Below are 21,930 nucleotides of genomic sequence, written 5' to 3' on the forward strand. Positions count from 1 at the left end.
AAGAATTGGAACATTATGTAAAAAAATCTACAGGCTAAATAAAAGCACCTCGTCAGAGCTAAACATCACCGCAAACGTGTCAGTTTACAGCTTCTGTAAAGATCAGACAACATATACAGATCACACAATCTTAATAAACAACATGTACATGTATAAATATTTCGATAAGTATTGTTATGGAATATTTATAACTATATTATCTTGCTTTTTGGTTATATCGCCTTTGATCTCTCTTACAAGCGGCAGTTACAGGCGCTGCATAAGGATGTCAAACTGTCAGTGGCGGAATACACACAGCACTGGCAAGACGTTTTATTTTTAGTTTTATTTGTTGCAGATTTGCGCTTTGTTCCTTTTCAAAAAATAGGCCTACCTTTTATTTTTTAAATCTCTCAAGTAATGTTGTCTATCGAGTAACATAATCTCCCTCGGATTGGAGTTCAGTGCGCAGTAAGACTATTGACCAACACCGACCTGTAAGTTTACAGACTGCATAGACTGTACAGGTCCACAGCTCTGGTGTGGTTATGACTTACATGTTTTAAATGACAGCGAGACATGCTACGTTTAGTTTTTATTGTAAGATATACATTATAACCCAGTACACAGTAAAATAATATGTTTTGAATGGCTTGTCTATTGACGGCGTATATAGCCATTAATTAAATAGGCTAAGCATATTTTCATTAATATTAAAACACATTAATACAAATTAGCCACCCATTGATTTTTTTTCGTTAACGTATATTTTTATCAAACGAAAAATGTAATGAATTGTTTATTTTGGTTTTCATTTTATTCATTTTATTCGAATTAATAGGCCTATAATTTATAGGCTACACAAATATCTTTGGCTCCAATTGCGTTTTTACAGATATCCTACCAATAGACTTTTTTGGCTCAAAGACATTTATGCTTGTTAATTTCAGTGGTGTATTTTGACAGATTTCGCAAAGGCTTCAGCTATTCTACCTGTCAGCTGTACCAGTCTAAGTTTTGCGACTTGACTTGTGTTGCGGCTCAATGTCTGAATGAGAGAGAAAGAGAGAGAGAGAGAGATCAGTCCTCAGATTCGATGTGTGGCTGTACGTCTCAGTTACTTTATTGCAATTTTTAATATTGGCTCATCTAAATAAACTTTTCAATATTTCCAGACAGACGAAGCAACTTTCGGTTTTTGAAGAGCGGCCTCAGTTATAAATGATGCGCGCACACACAGGATGCGCTTTTGTCGGCCTATTCATTATGAATTTTAACATTAACATTAAACACATAATAATCAAGAGGAAAAAAGAACAGCTGAACTTCGGAAAAAGTGCTCACGATGTTGTTGTTTCTCTGCAGTTGGATTGTCAGTGGCGGCATTGCTAAATCACTCGTTTTAATAAAATAATAAGATATTTATTATTAAACATTGTGAGATAATGGTTGCGTGGTTTTTAAAATGAGAGTATGCGTTGCGTATTTATAGCCATTGATCTATCCGCGACCCACTTATAGTTAAACATGAAGGTGCGTGTATAAATTAGTAACGTTTCCTCTAGATGCTGCCACCTTTGTCAGGCAAAGTTTGCAGATTGCCTCCTTATTGTCTTCAGGTTCTCTTTTGCATTTGCGTTGAACCCAAAATATTGCCAAACAGGTCCTTTTGCATTGTGTTTTGAAAATAAATTGTCCGCCATCCTCTTTCTGTAAATTTGATTCCTCTTTTCTCCTCACGTGATAAATGAAATATGACGCATTGTAGCTATGTTCAGATGATAATTATAGAGCATGCTCTCGTATTAAGTCAATTATTTATAATTATATTTTCCATTTATTTCAAATAAATGTTTAATAAAAAAAAAAAACCGAATACTTAAAAAAACAAATGTGGGGACGGTGTCACAGTGGAAAAGTGATGTCACTGGTGTTGTGTCTTAACACCGGTATCACCGTCAACACCGTCTATCGTGGCAAGCCTACTTTAATGTTTCTTCAATTTGTCTTTTCTTGCGACACTCATGAAGACTGTGGCTATAACTCTTGCAAAAGATACACAACATGCTGGTTTTTTCACTGGAACTAATAGTGAATGTCTTGGCACTTGAATTTCGATTCCTTTGAAGCTTAGGGTGATGTTGGTCAAACTAGTTAAATCTCTCTTGTTCTGCTGGATACTGATAGGATTGCATGCGATTCTAGCTTCCTTATTGTGAAATTCAACAAAGAATTTGAAGTCTGGAAATCTGTTGTACTCATCTTGGAACTTAGTAACTGCTCTATTCCAGCGTAAACTTAACCACTCTGGCAACTTAGCAGATATTATTTGGTTTTCAACACAGTCATTTAGAGCTTGTAAGCCTTGAAGATAAGGCATTGCTGCTTAGGAAATCGACAAATTCCTGAAGGTCTTTGTTGTCCTTACTACCAATCTTGTGCCATGACTCTATTTTGTCACGATACAACTTGCTAACTACAAACAGATAGCCAAACCTGTCCTCAAGTTCTTTCCAGGCTGCTATGTATGCTGCTTCTGTCCTAATCAGGAAGTGCCCTTCTATAGCCTTCTTGGCTGAGCCACTTACATACTTGCATAGAAAGAAAATAATTTCTTAAGCCGTTAAGTTCTTATGATCAATTAAAGTCTGAAAGGACAGTTTCCAGTCACTGTGCGTCAAAAGGTCTCCTGAGAAAACAACAGGTTCTGGAATTGGAATTCTATTGGCTGTAATTGCTTCAGCAAGAGCCTTAACAAGGTCAGAAACTCCATTGGGAGCAGCAGATGTGTCGGACTTTGCTATTTGAGCTTGGGAAGGTTGATGCATTAGCGGTTGTAAGAGAGAAGTATGAAGGTTTGGTGGAGAAACATAATCTCCTTGTTTTTTGTGAAAAAGTGGAAGAAAAAAGTGATTTCACTTCATCATCATTGATGCTTTCAGCATAAACCTGTAGCCTTGCATTGTTTTTTTTAAGTTCTTCCAATCGTTCCACTTACTTTTTCTTCTCTTCCAACCTTATTTTCTGGTTGTACTCTCTGAGAAAAATTTAGCCTTTCTTCTCGCCTTCTCAGCTTCCATTTCTCTTTCTTGAGCTTCTCTCTCAGCAGTAATTCTTTCATCTTCTGCCTCAAGTATCTTAATTTCCTCTTCGTATTGATGCTGAGTCTTCATTATTTTAAGCACCTCTTGTGTAGCTGCTACTTCAGCTGTTGCTTCCTGTTTTTTCTGAAAATAATCATTGGAAGACTGGCTGAACATCTTAGAAACAGACCTTGACAAATTGGAAGTTGCTGAAATTATGCTGGACTCAGTGGCTTCAAACACTGAATCTGAATGAGGCCGGGGTGAATTCTCAGCTTCTTCATTGAGCCTTCTTATTTGCAGCACTAGTAATGGCAAGATAGGTATCGTTTTTTCTTCGAATTTCTGGCTCAGGGCTTGTGATGTTTTCTTTTTTCGTCATAAATCTTGTCAACCTCAGACTGAAGGGCATTAATGGTGCTCAAAACCTCAAAAATCTAATTCTTTTCAATCGTTGATGTGATACTTCCATCTTTTATATTTCTGCTCAAAGCTTCCTTTTAGATTGTTCAGTCTAGCTTCTTGCAACATTTTACCCTTATCAGTGAGTATACGCACACGTTGGCTTTTTTCTATCTGAGGTCTGTGTTTTATCCGCACTGACCTGAAGTTGTTTTACTTGTGCAACTACTTTATCCTGCTCAGCCATTTCACCCTGTTGTGATGGTAGAGTCTGTTCTGCATTATAGCTTTTCTTTGCTACTAGATCTGCACACACAGCTTCTTTAATGGACATCCCTTTTTTTCACTTGTTTCTGACATGACAATTCTGTATTTACTATAATATGATATTCATAGGAGTGTATCATAAGTTTCAATATGGCCAACTATTTGAGCTAATCTTGTGTAATTGAAATTTAATAACGAAAATAGCTCAAGGAGACTTATATCTTAACTATATAAATTTAAACTTATGTATTGGAAGTACCAAAAATATGGATACAGATTGTAAAATATGATCAATGAAAAACTATAATGTATACAAAAACACAGAACTGTCTATTTCAGTCTTTTAATAATATAAGTTATGCATTAGTTTGTCCCTTCAGTTTATAAAGTTCAATAATCCAAAAATTATAGGAAAATGCCCAGTTTTATTCTTAAATGAAGATGTTGGAAATACCAGCACTACTTAAATTTCAACAACAGTTCACAAACCTTTGTGTTGCTTCTAAGTACTATCTTTTATGTGCTTGCTTTCTTCAACCTTTCTCCCGACTGCTGCGTCAATCACTGTAGCGATCCTCTTGAAGATAAACTTTTCCTATCCACTATCATTTACCTCTTGCTGGTCAACATCCTCTAGCAGGTATCATCTGATGTTTCTTGCCTTCACCGATACAGTGTTCTACTGTGCCGCACTTAGGCCTCATTTACACTGCCAGTTAAATGTGACCAAATTCTGATTTTTTGCTCATATGTGACACAGGTCGGATCTGTTCTATGACCGTGTAAACATGAAAAAACGCATGCATTCGGATATTCAGAGATCGGTTTCAGGCCTCCTTCATATGTGGAAATAAATCAGATATAGATTGGATATGTGACAATGCGACTGTCATGTAAACAGGCAGATCGGATTTATTTAGGCATTCCGTTCTGTACATCATTAAACTTGCGACAATGTGGTGCTTCTCCACGGTTTAATGACAGAAAGAAGAGCGTGTGTGGAGATGCCGAAGCGGTAAACGACATCAGAGGAAACACAGAGGAGGAAAGTGGTCAGTCGCCACAATTTGCTCCCACCAGACCTGAGACCTCTCTCGTACCCACAAATTCCTCTGAATGTTGGAGGACGTCATTAAAGCATATAAACCATAAGCGAAAGCTGCGATGACGGCCCTTTCTCACCTCTGCCTCAAACTCATTTTAAAGTTGGGTGAACTTCTTGTTGTAACTAATGCTTTGACGCTATTAATACACGCCCTGCAGGCTACACATAGAACAACTTTATTCTCTCTAGTGCACACACAGGCAAAGACTACATCTTCAAGTACACACATCAGGGCCATACCATTACATAAACTGCGAGGGGGTAAATCTGGACTAAACCATTTATTGCTTGTACTACACTTCGCATATTTCGCAGAGCTAAAAACAAGACAATTTCTTCCATCAGGGCTAGTGTGACTTTAAACATTAAACTTTAAACCTTAATCTTTAAACATTTATACTAATTGAAAAAAGCAGAAAGAAATAAGGAGAATAAAGTTTAATTTTAAGCACTCGTTAACGCTGAAGCCATGTCCGTCTGCATTAATAATTGGTATCATTGCATTTACCTTCATTGATGAAATCAATAATAGTGAAACTGTACATATTATTATTATTATTACCATAAAAAGTATATTATTGCCTTAAGTCAGTAACTTAGGGAGTAATGCAAAGAAATACGTGAATAACTAGCCTAAATGAAAGAAACAAGAGGGATCAAAATCAGCAGGTCTAGTGACCCCCTATGGGATTAAAATGCCCTCTCAGTTATGACATCCTGGCGCCGGGCCTGATTTGGGGGTTAACTTCTGACAAATGCGGGGAAACTGATATGCGCAGCACTGTCACTGACAGAGAGTGTGAATGTGTGGAAAAGGAGAGAGATAGAGAGCAAGTGCGAGTGGTCAAGTGTGAGCGAGTCGTTTAGAGTCAGTATGCTGGCCAGTTACATCTGCACAAAATGATTATACAACATGATCAGCATAAAACATCAAAACAATTAGTAAAACACAACTTAAATGTAACTCAACAAACATGACTCAGATGGGACTTGAACCAAAAAAAACCAGCTTCAGAAGGCAGATGCCTTATCCATTAGGCCACTGGGCCAATACTAGTATTTGCCATACCTGTTGTATGGCTTAGGAAGTTCTTGTAACTCAGAAAACGGCACTTTAGGATCCTTATGCCATATTGCATTCGGACGAGCTGGTGTGTACACCTAATGACAAAAAAAGACTTCTCTGAGGAGTTTTCCATTGTCATGTCTTTTCGACCTAAGGGTATAAAGCTAGCTTTTTGAAGATCACACTGGATTGTCTTGCCCAGCCAACTTAAAAGGAACTGTATCAAAGACAACCCAGGTGGGACTTGAACCCACAATCCCCAACTCCGGAGGCTGATGCCTTATCCATCAGGCCACTGGGCCATGTTGGTTTGCTTTTGTCATGGATCTCTTGTATGCCTTCAACACGATTCAAACGCATGGAAAACTGCACTTTAGGATCTCGATGCCAGTTTGCATTCGGTCAAATGAGATGTGTGCAACTAATGGACAAACATTTTCTTTGTGCAATCATCCACATTCGTGTCTCATTGGTCCTGGGGTATGATTCTCGCGTATGATGTGTCTGGTCTTGAGTTTCAAATTCCAGAAAAGGCCACTCTCATTAACTTGAAATCCCATACTTTTTGCAGCTATTTTCTTGTTTGCATTTCATCATCATCCACCTAACATGAGACCATTAGTTGAAAGCCACAGGTACTTGAAGTCAAGATCTCCAATACCAGAGCTTAGCGGAACCTTTTTGGTTTGTAACGTGGCAGTAAAATTCAAGCAAGATTAGATGAATCTTTATTGAAGTGTGCAGCAAGTCTGAGAATTCGAAGCTAACTATTGTCCTTAGATCATCACGGCTAAGCTTTGAGGAGACAAGTCAGGATTTTTTATTTACACAACTTAAATGTAACCCAACAAACATGACCCAGATGGGACTTGAACCAACAATAACCAGCTTCAGAAGGCAGATGTCTTAACCATTAGGCAACTAGGCCAAAACTAGCATTTGCCATATCTGTTGTATGGCTCAGGAAGTTCTTGTAACTCAGATAACAGCACTTTAGGATCCCTATGCCATATTGGATTCGGACAATCTGGTGTGTACACCTAATGACAAAAAAGGTTTCACTGAGGAGTTTTCCATTGTCATGTCTTTTCGACCTAAGGGTATAAAGCTAGCTTATTGAAGATCACACTGGATTGTCTTGCACAGCCAACTTAAAAGGAACTGTATCAAAGACAACCCAGGTGGGACTTGAACCCACAATCCCCAGCTTCGAAGGCTGGTGCCTTATCCATTAGGCCACTGGGCTGTTTTTGATGCCATTGAACTGTAATATGCCTCCAGGGAGTTGCTGACACACGTAACAAAAACACCATGAACAAAAAATAGATTGGATCATTTTCACTGAATTTTTTGTGACACTGCAGAGTGATTTCAAAGGGCTCGTTGGTCTAGGGGTATTATTCTCGCTTCTGGTGCGAGAGGTCCCAAGTTCTGGATGAGCAATGCAGAAAAAGCAGTGTTGCTGTGTTCTCTACGGTGCTTCTGTTAGTTAAAGCAACTTTTGCTGTGACTTTAGTTAAGGAACATTAAGTGGACTTCTGATCTAAATCCATCTAACATGTACAATTATACAGACAAAAAAAGGAGCGGCAAAGATTCGGTTGTTACATTTGTTTATGGATCTCGAACAACCCACCAGCTCTGTATGTAAGCACCATTTTTGTTTTTGTATGCAGTCTCTTCTCTGTTGAAACCATGCAGGATTCAAAAAGGCCTGTGACGTTAGGTATCTCGTTACCCTTTTAGTTGTAACAGGTATTATGCATGCCAATGCCAGAAGTTCATGTCATGCAAGCACATCCCAAGAAGATTTTCACAGGTACTGTGTTTCATCCACCTAACATTGCTCCCAACTTGAAATGACACCTTAAAAGACGACCCAGGTGGGACTTGAACCCACAATCCCTAGTTCCGGAGGCTGATGCCTTATCCATTAGGCCACTGGGCCATGTTGCCTGGCATTTGTCATGGATCTCGTTTATGCCTTCAACAAGATGTCAACGCATGGAAAACTGCACTTTAGGATCTCGATGCCAGTTTGCATTCGGTCAAATAAGATGTGAGCAACTAATGGACAAACATTTGCTGCCTGTCAACTGTAATATGCCTCCAGGGAGTTGCTGACACACGTAACAAAAACAACACACGTAACAAAAACAACATGAACAAAAAGTAGATTGGATCATTTTCACTGAATTTTTTGTGACACTGCAGAGTGGTTTTGCAGTGCTCGTGGGTCTAGGGGTATGACTCTTGCTTAGGGTGCGAGAGGTCCTGGATTTAAATCCTGCATGAGCCCTATGTCAGTCACAGAAAAAGCAGCGGTCCTGTGCTCTCTACAGTGTTTCTATGTAAGTTGAAGCAACTTTTACTGTGACTTTAGTTAATGAACATTTAGTTGACTTCTGATCTAAATCCGTTTAACATGTACAATTATACAGACAAAAAAAAAGGAGCGGCAAAGATGCGATTGTTACATTTGTTTATGGATTTTGAACAAACCATCAGCTTAATATGTAAGCACCATTTTTGTGTTTGTACGCAGTCTCTTCTCTGTAGGCACCATGCAGGATTCAAATAAGATTTTGGCGTTAGGTATCTCGTTACCCTTTTAGTCACAACAGGTATTATGCATGCCAATGCGGGAAGTTAATGACATGCAAGCACATCCCAAGAAGGTTTTCACGGCTACTGTGTTTCATCCACCAAACATTGCTCCCAACTTGAAGCAAGAACTTCAAAGACGACCCAGGTGGGACTTGAACCCACAATCCCCAGCTCCGGAGGCTGATGCCTTATCCATTAGGCCACTGGGACATGTTTCTAGCCTTTTGTCATGGATCTCTTGTATGCCTTCAAAAAGATGTCAACGCATGAAAAACTGCACTTTAGGATCTCGCAGCCAGTTTGCATTCGGTCAAATAAGATGTGTGCAACTAATGGACAAACATTTTCTTTGTGCAATCATCCACATTCGTGTCTCATTGGTCCTGGGGTATGATTCTCGCGTATGGTGGGTCTGGTCTTGAGTTTCAAATTCCAGAAAAGGCTACTTTCATTAACTTGACATCACAACCTTTCTGCAGCTATTTTCTTGTTTGCATTTCATCATCATCCACCTAACATGAGACCATTAGTTGAAAGCCACAGGTACTTGAAGTCAAGATCTCCACTACTAGAGCTTAGCGTAACCTTTTAGGTTTGTAAGGTGACAGTGAGATTCAAGCAAGATTGGATGAATCTTAATTCAAATGTGCAGCAAGTCTGAGAATTCGAAGCTAACTATTGTCTTCAGATCATCACGCCTAAGCTTTGAGGAGACAAGTCGGGATTTTTTTCACACAACTTAAATGTAACCCAACAAACACAACCCAGATGGGACTTGAACCAACAATCCATAGCTTAAGAAGGCAGATGCCTTATCCATTAGGCCACTTGGCCAATACTTTCATTTGCCATATCTGTTGTATGGCTCAGGAAGTTCTTGTAACTCAGAGTCATGTCTTTTCGACCTAAGGGTATAAAGCAGCCTTTTGAAGATCACACTGGATTGTCTTGCACAGCCAACTTAAAAGGAAGTGCATCAAAGACAACCCAGGTAGGACTTGAACCCACAATCCCCAGCTTCAAAGGCTGGTGCCTTATCCATTAGGCCACTGGGCCATTATTTGGTGCCTGTGAACCGTAACATGCCTCCTGGGAGTTGCTGACACACGTAACAAAAACAACACACGTAACAAAAACAACATGAACAAAAAGTAGATTGGATCATTTTCACAGAATTTTTTGTGACACTGCAGAGTGGTTTTGCAGTGCTCGTGGGTCTAGGGGTATGACTCTTGCTTAGGGTGCGAGAGGTCCTGGGTTTAAATCCTGGATGAGCCCTACGTCAGTCACAGAAAAAGCAGTGGTGCTGTGCTCTCTATGGTGTTTCTATGTTAGTTGAAGCAACTTTTACTGTGACTTTAGTTAATGAACATTTAGTAGACTTCTGATCTAAATCCGTTTAACATGTACAATTATACAGACAAAAAAAAGGAGTGGCAAAGATGCGATTGTTACATTTGTTTATGGATCTTGAACAAACCATCAGCTTAATATGTAAGCACCATTTTTGTGTTTGTACGCAGTCTCTTCTCTGTAGGCACCATGCAGGATTCAAATAAGATTTTGGCCTTAGGTATCTCGTTACCCTTTTAGTCACAACAGGTATTATGCATGCCAATGCAGGAAGTCAATGACATGCAAGCACATCCCAAGAAGGTTTTCACAGCTACTGTGTTTCATCCACCAAACATTGCTCCCAATTTGAAGTGAGAACTTCAAAGATGACCCAGGTGGGACTTGAATTTTTTGTGACACTGCAGAGTGGTTTTGCAGTGCTCGTGGGTCTAGGGGTATGACTCTTGCTTAGGGTGCGAGAGGTCCTGGATTTAAATCCTGCATGAGCCCTATGTCAGTCACAGAAAAAGCAGCGGTCCTGTGCTCTCTACAGTGTTTCTATGTAAGTTGAAGCAACTTTTACTGTGACTTTAGTTAATGAACATTTAGTTGACTTCTGATCTAAATCCGTTTAACATGTACAATTATACAGACAAAAAAAAAAGGAGCGGCAAAGATGCGATTGTTACATTTGTTTATGGATCTTGAACAAACCATCAGCTTAATATGTAAGCACCATTTTTGTGTTTGTACGCAGTCTCTTCTCTGTAGGCACCATGCAGGATTCAAAAAGGACTTTGGCGTTAGGTATCTCGTTACCCTTTTAGTCACAACAGGTATTATGCATGCCAATGCGGGAAGTTAATGACATGCAAGCACATCCCAGGAAGGTTTTCACAGCTACTGTGTTTCATCCACCAAACATTGCTCCCAACTTGAAGTGAGAACTTCAAAGACGACCCAGGTGGGACTTGAACCCACAATCCCCAGCTCCGGAGGCTGATGCCTTATCCATTAGGCCACTGGGACATGTTTCTAGCCTTTTGTCATGGATCTCTTGTATGCCTTCAAAAAGATGTCAACGCATGAAAAACTGCACTTTAGGATCTCGCAGCCAGTTTGCATTCGGTCAAATAAGATGTGTGCAACTAATGGACAAACATTTTCTTTGTGCAATCATCCACATTCGTGTCTCATTGGTCCTGGGGTATGATTCTCGCGTATGGTGGGTCTGGTCTTGAGTTTCAAATTCCAGAAAAGGCTACTCTCATTAACTTGACATCACAACCTTTCTGCAGCTATTTTCTTGTTTGCATTTCATCATCATCCACCTAACATGAGACCATTAGTTGAAAGCCACAGGTACTTGAAGTCAAGATCTCCACTACTAGAGCTTAGCGTAACCTTTTAGGTTTGTAAGGTGACAGTGAGATTCAAGCAAGATTGGATGAATCTTAATTCAAATGTGCAGCAAGTCTGAGAATTCAAAGCTAACTATTGTCTTCAGATCATCACGCCTAAGCTTTGAGGAGACAAGTCAGGATTTTTTTTTCACACAACTTAAATGTAACCCAACAAACACAACCCAGATGGGACTTGAACCAACAATCCCCAGCTTCAGAAGGCAGATGCCTTATCCATTAGGCCACTGGGCCAATACTTTCATTTGCCTTATCTGTTGTATGGCTCAGGAAGTTCTTGTAACTCAGAGTCATGTCTTTTTGACCTAAGGGTATAAAGCAGCCTTTTGAAGATCACACTGGATTGTCTTGCACAGCCAACTTAAAAGGAACTGCATCAAAGACAACCCAGGTTAGACTTGAACCCACAATCCCCAGCTTCAAAGGCTGGTGCCTTATCCATTAGGCCACTGGGCCATTTTTTGGTGCCTGTGAACTGTAATATGCGTCCTGGGAGTTGCTGACACACGTAACAAAAACAACATGAACAAAAAGTAGATTGGATCATTTTCACAGAATTTTTTGTGACACTGCTGAGTGGTTTTACAGGGCTCGTGGGTCTAGTGGTATGACTCTTTCTTAGGGTGCGAGAGGTCCTGGGTTTAAATCCTGGATGAGCCCTACGTCAGTCACAGAAAAAGCAGCTGTGATGTCCACTCTACGGTGTTTATATGTTAGTTGAAGCAACTTTTACTGTGACTTTAGTTAATGAAAATTTAGTGGACTTCTGATCTAAATCCCCCTAACATGTACAATTATACAGACAAAAAAAAAGGAGTGGCAAAGATGCGATTGTTACATTTGTTTATGGATCTTGAACAAACCATCAGCTCAATATGTAAGCACCATTTTTGTGTTTGTACGCAGTCTCTTCTCTGTAGGCACCATGCAGGATTCAAAAAGAACTTTGGCGTTAGGTATCACGTTACCCTTTTAGTCACAACAGGTATTATGCATGCCAATGCGGGAAGTTAATGACATGCAAGCACATCCCAAGAAGGTTTTCACAGCTACTGTGTTTCATCCACCAAACATTGCTCCCAACTTGAAGTGAGAACTTCAAAAAAGACACAGGTGGGACTTGAACCCACAATCCCCAGCTCCAGAGGCTGATGCCTTATCCATTAGGCCACTGGGCCATGTTACTAGCCTTTTGTCATGGATCTCTTGTATGCCTTCAACAAGATGTCAACGCTTGGAAAACTGCACTTTAGGATCTCGCTGCCAGTTTGCATTCGGTCAAATAAGATGTGTGCAACTAATGAACAAACATTTTCTTTGTGCAATCATCCACATTCGTGTCTCATTGGTCCTGGGGTATGATTCTCGCGTATGGTGTGTCTGGTCTTGAGTTTCAAATTACAGAAAAGGCTACTCTCATTAACTTGACATCACAACCTTTCTGCAGCTATTTTCTTGTTTGCATTTTATCATCATCTACCTAACATGAGACCATCAGTTGAAAGCCACAGGTACTTGAAGTCAAGATCTCCACTACTAGAGCTTAGCGTAACCTTTTAGGTTTGTAACGTGACAGTGAGATTCAAGCAAGATTGGATGAATCTTAATTCAAATTTGCAGCAAGTCTGACAATTCAAAGCTAACTATTGTCTTCAGATCATCACGCCTAAGCTTTGAGGAGACAAGTCGGGATTTTTTTCACACAACTTAAATGTAACCCAACAAACATGACCTAGATGGGACTTGAACCAACAATAACCAGCTTCAGAAGGCAGATGTCTTAACCATTAGGCCACTAGGCCAAAACTAGCATTTGCTATATTTGTTGTATGGCTCAGGAAGTTCTTGTAACTCAGAAAACAGCACTTTAGGATCCCTATGCCATATTGGATTCGGACGATCTGGTGTGTACACCTAATGACAAAAAAGGTTTCACTGAGGAGTTTTCCATTGTCATGTCTTTTCGACCTAAGGGTATAAAGCTAGCTAATTGAAGATCACACTGGATTGTCTTGCACAGCCAACTTAAAAGGAACTGTATCAAAGACAACCCAGGTGGGACTTGAACCCACAATCCCCAGCTTCGAAGGCTGGTGCCTTATCCATTAGGCCACTGGGCTGTTTCTGATGCCTGTGAACTGTAATATGCCTCCAGGGAGTTGCTGACAAACGTAACAAAAACACCATAAACAAAAAGTATATTGGATCATTTTCACTGAATTTTTTGTGACACTGCAGAGTGATTTTAAAGGGCTTGTTGGTCTAGGGGTATTATTCTCGCTTCTGGTGCGAGAGGTCCCAGCTTCAAATTCTGGATGAGCAATGCAGAAAAAGCAGTGGTGCTGTGTTCTCTACGGTGCTTCTGTTAGTTGAAGCAACTTTTGCTGTGACTTTAGTTAATGAACATTAAGTGGACTTCTGATCTAAATCCATCTAACATGTACAATTATACAGACAAAAAAAAAGGAGCGGCAAAGATTCGGTTGTTACATTTGTTTATGGATCTCGAACAACCCACCAGCTCTATATGTAAGCACCATTTTTGTTTTTGTATGCAGTCTCTTCTCTGTTGGAACCATGCAGGATTCAAAAAGGCCTGTGACGTTAGGTATCTCGTTACCCTTTTAGTCACAACAGGTATTATGCATGCCAATGCCAGAAGTTCATGTCATGCAAGCACATCCCAAGAAGTTTTTTTTACAGGTACTGTGTTTCATCCACCTAACATTGCTCCCAATTTAAAATGACACCTTCAAAGACGACCCAGGTGGGACTTGAACCCACAATCCCCAGCTCCGGAGGCTGATGCCTTATCCATTAGGCCACTGGGCCATGTTGCCTGGCATTTGTCATGGATCTCTTTTATGCCTTCAACAAGATGTCAACGCATGGAAAACTGCACTTTAGGATCTCGATATCAGTTTGCATTCGGTCAAATAAGATGTGAGCAACTAATGGACAAACATTTGCTGCCTGTGAACTGTACTATGCCTCCAGGGAGTTGCTGACACACGTAACAAAAACAACACACGTAACAAAAACAACATGAACATAAAGTATATTAGATAATTTTCACTGAATTTTTTTGTGACACTGCAGAGTGGTTTTACAGGGCTCCTGGGTATAGGGGAATGATTCTCGTTTAGGGTACGAGAGGTCCCGGGTTCAATTCCCGGATGAGCCTTACGTCAGTCACAGAAAAAGCAGCGGTGCTGTGCTTTCTATGTTAGTTGAAGCAACTTTTGCTGTCACTTTAGTTAATGAAAATTTAGTGGACTTCTGATCTAAATCCCCCTAACATGTACAATTATACAGACAAAAAAAAGGAGCGTCAAAGATGCGATTGTTACATTTGTTTATGGATCTTGAACAAACCATCAGCTTAATATGTAAGCACCATTTTTGTGTTTGTACGCAGTCTCTTCTCTGTAGGCACCATGCAGGATTCAAAAAGGACTTTGGCGTTAGGTATCTCGTTACCCTTTTAATCACAACAGGTATTATGCATGCCAATGCAGGAAGTTCATGACATGCAAGCACATCCCAAGAAGGTTTTCACAGCTACTGTGTTTCATCCACCAAACATTGCTCCCAACTTGAAGTGAGACCTTCAAATACGACCCAGGTGGGACTTGAACCCACAATCCCCAGCTCCGGAGGCTGATGCCTTATCCATTAGGCCACTGGGCCATGTTGCCAGCCTTTTGTCATGGATCTCTTGTATGCCTTCAATAAGATGTCAACGCATGGAAAACTGCACTTTAGGATCTCGATGCCAGTTTGCATTTGGTCAAATGAGATGTGTGCAACTAATGGACAAACATTTTCTTTGTGCAATCATCCACATTCGTGTCTCATTGGTCCTGGGGTATGGTTCTCGCGTATGGTGTGTCTGGTCTTGAGTTTCAAATTCCAGAAAAGGCCACTCTCATTAACTTGAGATCACATCCTTTCTGCAGCTATTTTCTTGTTTGCATTTCATCATCATCCACCTAACATGAGACCATTAGTTGAAAGCCACGGGGTACTTGAAGTCAAGATCTCCATTACCAGAGCTTAGCGGAACCTTTTAGGTTTGTAACGTCACATTCAAGCAAGATTGGATGAATCTTAATTGAAGTGTGCAGCAAGTCTGAGAATTCGAAGCTAACTATTGTCCTCAGATCATCACGGCTAAGCTTTGAGGAGACAAGTCGGGATTTTTTTCACACAACTTAAATGTAACCTAACAAACACAACCCAGATGGGACTTGAACCTACAATCCCCAGCTTCAGAAGGCAGATGCCTTATCCATTAGGGAACTGGGCCAATACTTTCATTTGCCATATCTGTTGTATGGCTCAGGAAGTTCTTGTAACTCAGAGTCATGTCTTTTCGACCTAAGGGTATAAAGCAGCCTTTTGAAGATCACACTGGATTGTCTTGCACAGCCAACTTAAAAGGAACTGCATCAAAGACAACCCAGGTGGGACTTGAACCCACAATCCTCAGCTTTGAAGGTTGGTGCCTTATCCATTAGGCCACTGGGCCATTTTTTGGTGTTGCGTCTTCCCTGGGCAAAAGTTGGCTCAGTTGTTGAATAAAAGCAAAACAATTATGTGTCTGTAGGCCATATTTGTTACACTGTTTTTGTTAAAGTAGTAGATAAAAAGGAAATAATAGGTATTGAAAATAAATTAAAAAAATAAATAGTCGATGGATTGGAATAATATTTATATGAATATAATTAAGAAAGTGATAGAAGACATTGTAGAACCATTAATCTATATTTGTAATAGATATTTCCAATCTGGTAAATTTCCACATAAAATGAAAATTGCAAAGGTAATTCCACTTTATAAATCTGGAGATAAACAATACTTTACAAATCATAGGCCAGTTTCTATACTATCTCAGTGTTCAAAAATTTTAGAAAAACTCTTTGTAGACAGGCTTAATAATTTTATAGAAACGCATAACCTTTTAGCTGATGAACAATATGGTTGCAGGAAAAATAGATCAACATCTCTGGCATTAACAGAAATTATTGATGAAATTTTTAATAAGATAGATAAAAAAGAGAAGGTAGTATGAATTTGTATAGATTTGAAAAAGGCATTTGATACAATAAATGGTATGGTATTAGAGGAGTAGCCTTGGACTGGATAAGCTGTTATTTAAAAAATAGGCAACAGTTAGTTAAAATTGGCAATCATAAATCATCATATCCAAATGTAAAGTGTGGCATACCACAAAGATCAGTTTTATGTCCAATATTGTTTATAATTCAAATTAATGATATGTGTAAGAAATCAGAGCTGTTTACGTTTACTTTTTTTGCAGATGATACCAGTATCTTTTGTTTTGGGAATAATTCACCAAAACTTATGGAGTTGATTAAAACAGAAATTAATAAATTTAAATTATGGTTTGATGTAAACAAACTGTTATTAAATATTAGTAAAACTAAGGTTATGTTTTTTGGGAAATTAAAAAGTTGTTGTAATATAGATTTACATATTGATAATGAAGTTATAGAAAGAGTATATGCAATTAAGCTTCTTGGTGTTTACTGAATCATAAAATTAGTTGGAAAACACAAATAAACAATGTGATATCAAAATTAGTAAAAACTAGCAATAGTGTATAAAGCAAGATTTATCCTGGACAATAAATCAATGTATATATTATATAACACAATTTTATGTTACAATATATGAGTTATTGTATTGAAATTTAGGGAAATATATATAAATCAAATTTACGATCCATCTGCAGAATGCAGAAAAAAAGTAATTAGACTAATAGAACATGTGCGGTATCTGGAGCATACAAATCCTTTATTTTTTTATTAAAAATATTTAAGTTCAATGATTTGGTTAAATTTAAAACAGCACAATTTATGTTTAAAGAGCCCCTATTATGCATGAAATAGGGTCACATTCTGGTTGTAAGGGTCTCCAACAACAGTCTAATATGCATGCAAGGTCAAAAAACACTTTCATGGTCTAATAATATGCATTTATTTTTACCTAATTATCCCAGCGACTGCCATATGAATCGTTCAGTGATTCAGTTGTTCCCAAACACCTCCTTAGCGCTAAGCTAAGTTGCGCTGATTGGACCAATGACAGTCTGCTCCGATTGGTTGACACTGACAGCCTTCAGCGCAAGACAGAGTGAAATGCCCAGCAGCTAATCAACAATATAAAAGTAGTCACAGTGTACACCCGCTTTATAGAGTAAGGTGTGGATTTTGGCTGCAAGTAGGTGAATGTAAATACAGATGATGGACTTGAAAATACCAACGACTAACTATTTTTATTGAGCGAAAACTCCAAGAACTGGGGAGGAGATCAACAAGAGTCTCCTAGCCCATAAGACTCTACCTGCTCTTTTTTCACACACACACACACACACACACACACACACACACACACACACGCACGCACGCACGCACGCACGCGCACACACACTACCTTCCTCCTCAGAAGAACTGAGGAGATTGATACTAGCCCCTCACACTCTACCTGCTCTTTTTTCACACACACGCACATTACCCTCCTCCTCAGAGGACACAACACCAAAACAAAAGTCCTTAACAGAAACATTAAAAAACAGAATACATAGAATGCACTTTCGGGTTGAGGGCGACGTGATTGTAGTTCGCCTAGAGCTCACCTCAAACCTGAGCTGAACTATTTTGAAACTTGACCGTTGCACGTGTGTAGAAACAGCTGACGACCTGTAAACAAAACGGCATGCATCGCATTTTCAACGTGGCTTTACACGCGATATGAGAATATAAAGAGTTAACCTGATACAGTACACGCGGTTACAAGTGACAAAACACAACTAAATACATCATTTGCAAGCTAGAGTAAACGAGGCAACAATTTTAATCGCACGTACTTACACTTGTGAAGTGGAGGAAGAAACTGGTCCATGATGCACTGATCCATGTTCTGACATAGTCCCTCAAGTTACATCAGTGGTCTTTTCTGATCCTTCCTTTAACAAACGGCCAATGAATTCTATGTAAGCATGTAGTTTTCCGAGGCACTGCACAAGGCTGGGCTATAATGCTGAGGTATTTTTGCAAAATAAACCTCAACCACAGACTCTTCACAGTTTCATCTTTGGGTAGACTTTCAATAATTTCCAGCTGAGCACAGCGGCATCTGTGTGTGTCTAAGGGTGCTTTCACACCTGTGAATCGATTCAGTTGTTCCGAAACAGAGATTACAATTGTTACATTGTTGCTCTTTGCTCTTGGAGCGGTTCGCTTTCACACTGCAAAGTTTCTAAACGGACCAAAAGAGCTAAAACAAGTCTCGTGCGAGTAAACTCTCCTTACATTGATCAGAGTGTCAGGGTTTATTTTGCAGCGTCCCGCTCAGCTGTCAGGAGAGGTGGGGGTTTGGTGGTGATTGACAGGGTGCGCGCGCGACATGTCTGAGGAGAGACGCGGTGGGGAGGGGTGAGAAGTGTGCGCGACGATGCCTATTTGAGGGAGGGAGACGCAAGATTACCGGGAGATCATCACTCGTTTGCAGGCATCCGGAGACTCGCGAAACTTCCCGTCCTACTCATAACTCTCTCTTCATATAGCCGTAAGCCTATTACATATGCATAAAACACTGTGATATAACCGCGCTCGGATCGGATCGGTTTCTCACTGTAATCGAACCGCTCCAGGGTTCGTTTCAATCGAGCCGAGACCACCTTTTCAAAAACCCATAATATGGGCTCTTTAAAACTAGGAATAAACTACTTCCGAAATGCATACAAAAGTTTTTTGAAGGATGACCAAGGGGGTATAATCTGAGAGAAGAACTAAATTTCAGGAGGTTGAAAACAAGAACAACTTTAAAAAGTTTGTGTATGTCTGTTTGTGTTGTGAAACTATGGAACAGTCTAGATCAGACTCTCAAACAATGTCAGGATAATATTCAAATAAAAAAAACGGTATAAATATATATTATTAAAGTAATATAATGATGAAGGTGATTGAAAAAGGATAAAAAGAGAAAGGTATTATGAAATTTTAATTAATGGCTATTTGCAGTACTATGTTTTTTTTTTTTTTCTATTTGCAGTTCCATGTATTTTTTCTTTCCTTTGGGTCTATGTTACAAAATGTAAAGGTAAAAAATGGAATCAAACATATAATTTATCAAAGATGCCAAAAGGATAAAACATGTATCATGTACAAAGAAGAGACAAGTAAAAGAAGAAATTTTATGTATTTTTTATATATGATATTTTTGTTTGAAAATAAATAAATCAAATAAAAATATATAGGTTACAGCTGTTTTACTGTTCAGTTCACTACAGTTATTTTTTATTTTTCGTTTTTGCAAATAAACTCTTAAAATTCTTATTAAAAAATTACTTTAATCCAAAAAACATCTGTGAAAAAGTACAAAATATTCTTGAAAGATGTTGAAGAACAAACCCTTTGGAACACAAGTGCAGTACAGTTCTTACCACACCATTGGCATATTATACATTGGCATACTGCACAGGTGCAGTAAAGACGGAGTTTACTTGTTTTTACCCCAATTTACTGCAGCTTATACTGCTGTTGAACTTTATTGTACTGTATTTGAACTGTGTTTATGCTTCATTGTATTGCAATTTTGCAATTATACTTAAATTTATTGCAGTCATACTTCTATACTGCTGTTATACTGCAGTTTTACTTCAGTTTACTGCAGTTATTTTTGTAAGGGCTTCACACCAGCATTGCCATACAGAAATAAAAAAAGAAAATGCTCAATACGTTAATATAGAAATGATGAACAAACATTAGTGCTGTAGAACCAATGTACTATCTGGGTCAGAATGTAAAGCTTTTAGTTGGCGTTAAGAAAGTTTAGCTTAGTGTTCATCAGGGAGATCCAACATCTGCTAGTAAAACACCACACGATTGTTGACTGGGTTAAACAAGTTTTTTTTTTTTTTTTTGCAAACAAATTAATAAAAAATGATATTCTTTCTGTACACATATGGAGACCAAGCATTGCTGCGGTGACGACTGACGAGGTTGTTTATTGCAATATATTAACAACAAAGAAGCACCTGTTCTTCCATGTACAATTCTGAAATCTTTCATGGAATGGAATCGGTTTCAGTTGAGTGGTAAGGTTAAAGGTCAGTTGAGTGCAGGTATCACACCTGTGGTATTTGGACAGGTGTGAAAAATCATCTATATTATGAAACATTGCTTTAATTTGAAAAAAAAAAAAACTCTTTTATCCCAAAATATTTTCCAGGGTTCATACTTCAAACTTTAATGTCAGGTGATCCTTCAAATATCATTCTAAATTGGTGAGTTTAATATTGGTGCTCAGTCGTGGTTTTCATGATTTTCAGTGCTGATAGTACTTTTTGAAAGCTTCATCCTCTGGTGGAAATGTTACATTTAATTGGTAATATCCCATCAGCGAAGGCGTGTTGAGTACTGTAATAAGTATTGAGTACTGTTAGTTTGACATTTGACTTTCATTAGACATTATTCAGATTTAAACCAATTACATTCTTGGCTCCAGTTATAGTTTGAGCCAAAACTATGTCAGATGGACATAAATATGTGCCCTTTATGTTGCACAAAGTTTCTATAATGCAATGCATAAAAATATGAAATAATTCCTCTAAATCATTAAGGAGTGGACAAATGCAACAGAAAAATATAGAAATTGATTAAATATTTTAAAAGATAGGACATATGAAAATAATATACATTAAAGGTGTTTTATTTATATGTAGTGTATTTATTTATTTGATAAATATATAATTGTCACTAATTTAATCTCTCTCTCTCTCTCTCTCTCTCTCTCTCTCTCTCTTTCATAAACTGTAGTTAATCACAATTATGCTCACTGATCATAAACACTGACTACTTATTCCAGACAAAAGAATACCAAGCAAGTGTCATAGGTATTTACATTAGATGTCGCTTACCCTGTTGTTGTCTATTGGAAGGAATACGTCAATGAAGCCGCCGATTTAGTACAGGGTAGCGCTTCTTTGACATGAAGGGACCAAGGTGCAGTGGAGGACTTTGGCTATCCAGAGCCAGAGATATACACACATATCTATGATCGGGAGTTTTGCCGCTGCTTAGTATGATAATATCTATTTAGATTATGAAAATGATAATTTTACATCACTTCTCTCATCGATGCATGTGACCGCATTGCTGACAAAAAGCATGTGTTTGTGTGTATGGGAACGTATTATCCTCCCACTGTTTGATTTGATCTAACCCTTGTTCTGAAACTCTCCTGCTTTCACTTCTCATTATCACGGAGGGAGCTATACCGGATATATAACGGAGGGATACTCGTTCACTTAGCCAATAATAATAATACAAGTACTGGTACCGCAGCATCTTGTTGACATATTTAATTCATTCACATTGTTTGCTGATTTTATTCAACAAAACTAGCATGAGCTGAGTATTTAGTGCGAGTTAACAGTTACTTTGCCTTATGGCGAATGCATTTAGTGACTGTATTAACGTTACATGTTAAGTTTATATCATACAAAAACGTACAAAAAAAAAAACAATCTTACCCATGAAATGTTCTGCTTTTGTGTTTTGTTTTCTTTGTTTCCTCGTTACTACAATGACACTTGTGCTGGGAGCACTGTACAAACGTGGCGGCACTATTGACGCA

General features: G+C 38.7%; 8 non-coding genes across 8 annotated transcripts; all 8 read right to left on the minus strand.

Moving 5' to 3' along the window:
- Window positions 1-7,075: 7,075 nt before the first annotated feature.
- On the minus strand, window positions 7,076-7,148 carry trnar-ucg (transfer RNA arginine (anticodon UCG)). Its single transcript has one exon. It is a non-coding gene; the product is annotated as a tRNA-Arg (tRNA).
- A 1,498-nt stretch (window positions 7,149-8,646) lies between these two features.
- trnar-ccg (transfer RNA arginine (anticodon CCG)) lies at window positions 8,647-8,719 on the minus strand. Its single transcript has one exon. It is a non-coding gene; the product is annotated as a tRNA-Arg (tRNA).
- A 773-nt stretch (window positions 8,720-9,492) lies between these two features.
- On the minus strand, window positions 9,493-9,565 carry trnaq-uug (transfer RNA glutamine (anticodon UUG)). The gene has a single exon. It is a non-coding gene; the product is annotated as a tRNA-Gln (tRNA).
- A 1,235-nt stretch (window positions 9,566-10,800) lies between these two features.
- trnar-ccg (transfer RNA arginine (anticodon CCG)) lies at window positions 10,801-10,873 on the minus strand. Its single transcript has one exon. It is a non-coding gene; the product is annotated as a tRNA-Arg (tRNA).
- Window positions 10,874-12,370: 1,497 nt separating this feature from the next.
- Window positions 12,371-12,443, minus strand: trnaq-cug (transfer RNA glutamine (anticodon CUG)). Its single transcript has one exon. It is a non-coding gene; the product is annotated as a tRNA-Gln (tRNA).
- Window positions 12,444-13,312: 869 nt separating this feature from the next.
- Window positions 13,313-13,385, minus strand: trnar-ucg (transfer RNA arginine (anticodon UCG)). Its single transcript has one exon. It is a non-coding gene; the product is annotated as a tRNA-Arg (tRNA).
- A 639-nt stretch (window positions 13,386-14,024) lies between these two features.
- Window positions 14,025-14,097, minus strand: trnar-ccg (transfer RNA arginine (anticodon CCG)). The gene has a single exon. It is a non-coding gene; the product is annotated as a tRNA-Arg (tRNA).
- A 785-nt stretch (window positions 14,098-14,882) lies between these two features.
- On the minus strand, window positions 14,883-14,955 carry trnaq-cug (transfer RNA glutamine (anticodon CUG)). Its single transcript has one exon. It is a non-coding gene; the product is annotated as a tRNA-Arg (tRNA).
- Between the last annotated feature and the right edge of the window lie 6,975 nt (window positions 14,956-21,930).

This window comes from Danio rerio, chromosome 1, assembly GCF_049306965.1.
Source record: "Danio rerio strain Tuebingen ecotype United States chromosome 1, GRCz12tu, whole genome shotgun sequence".
Taxonomy (NCBI): Eukaryota; Metazoa; Chordata; class Actinopteri; order Cypriniformes; family Danionidae; genus Danio; species Danio rerio.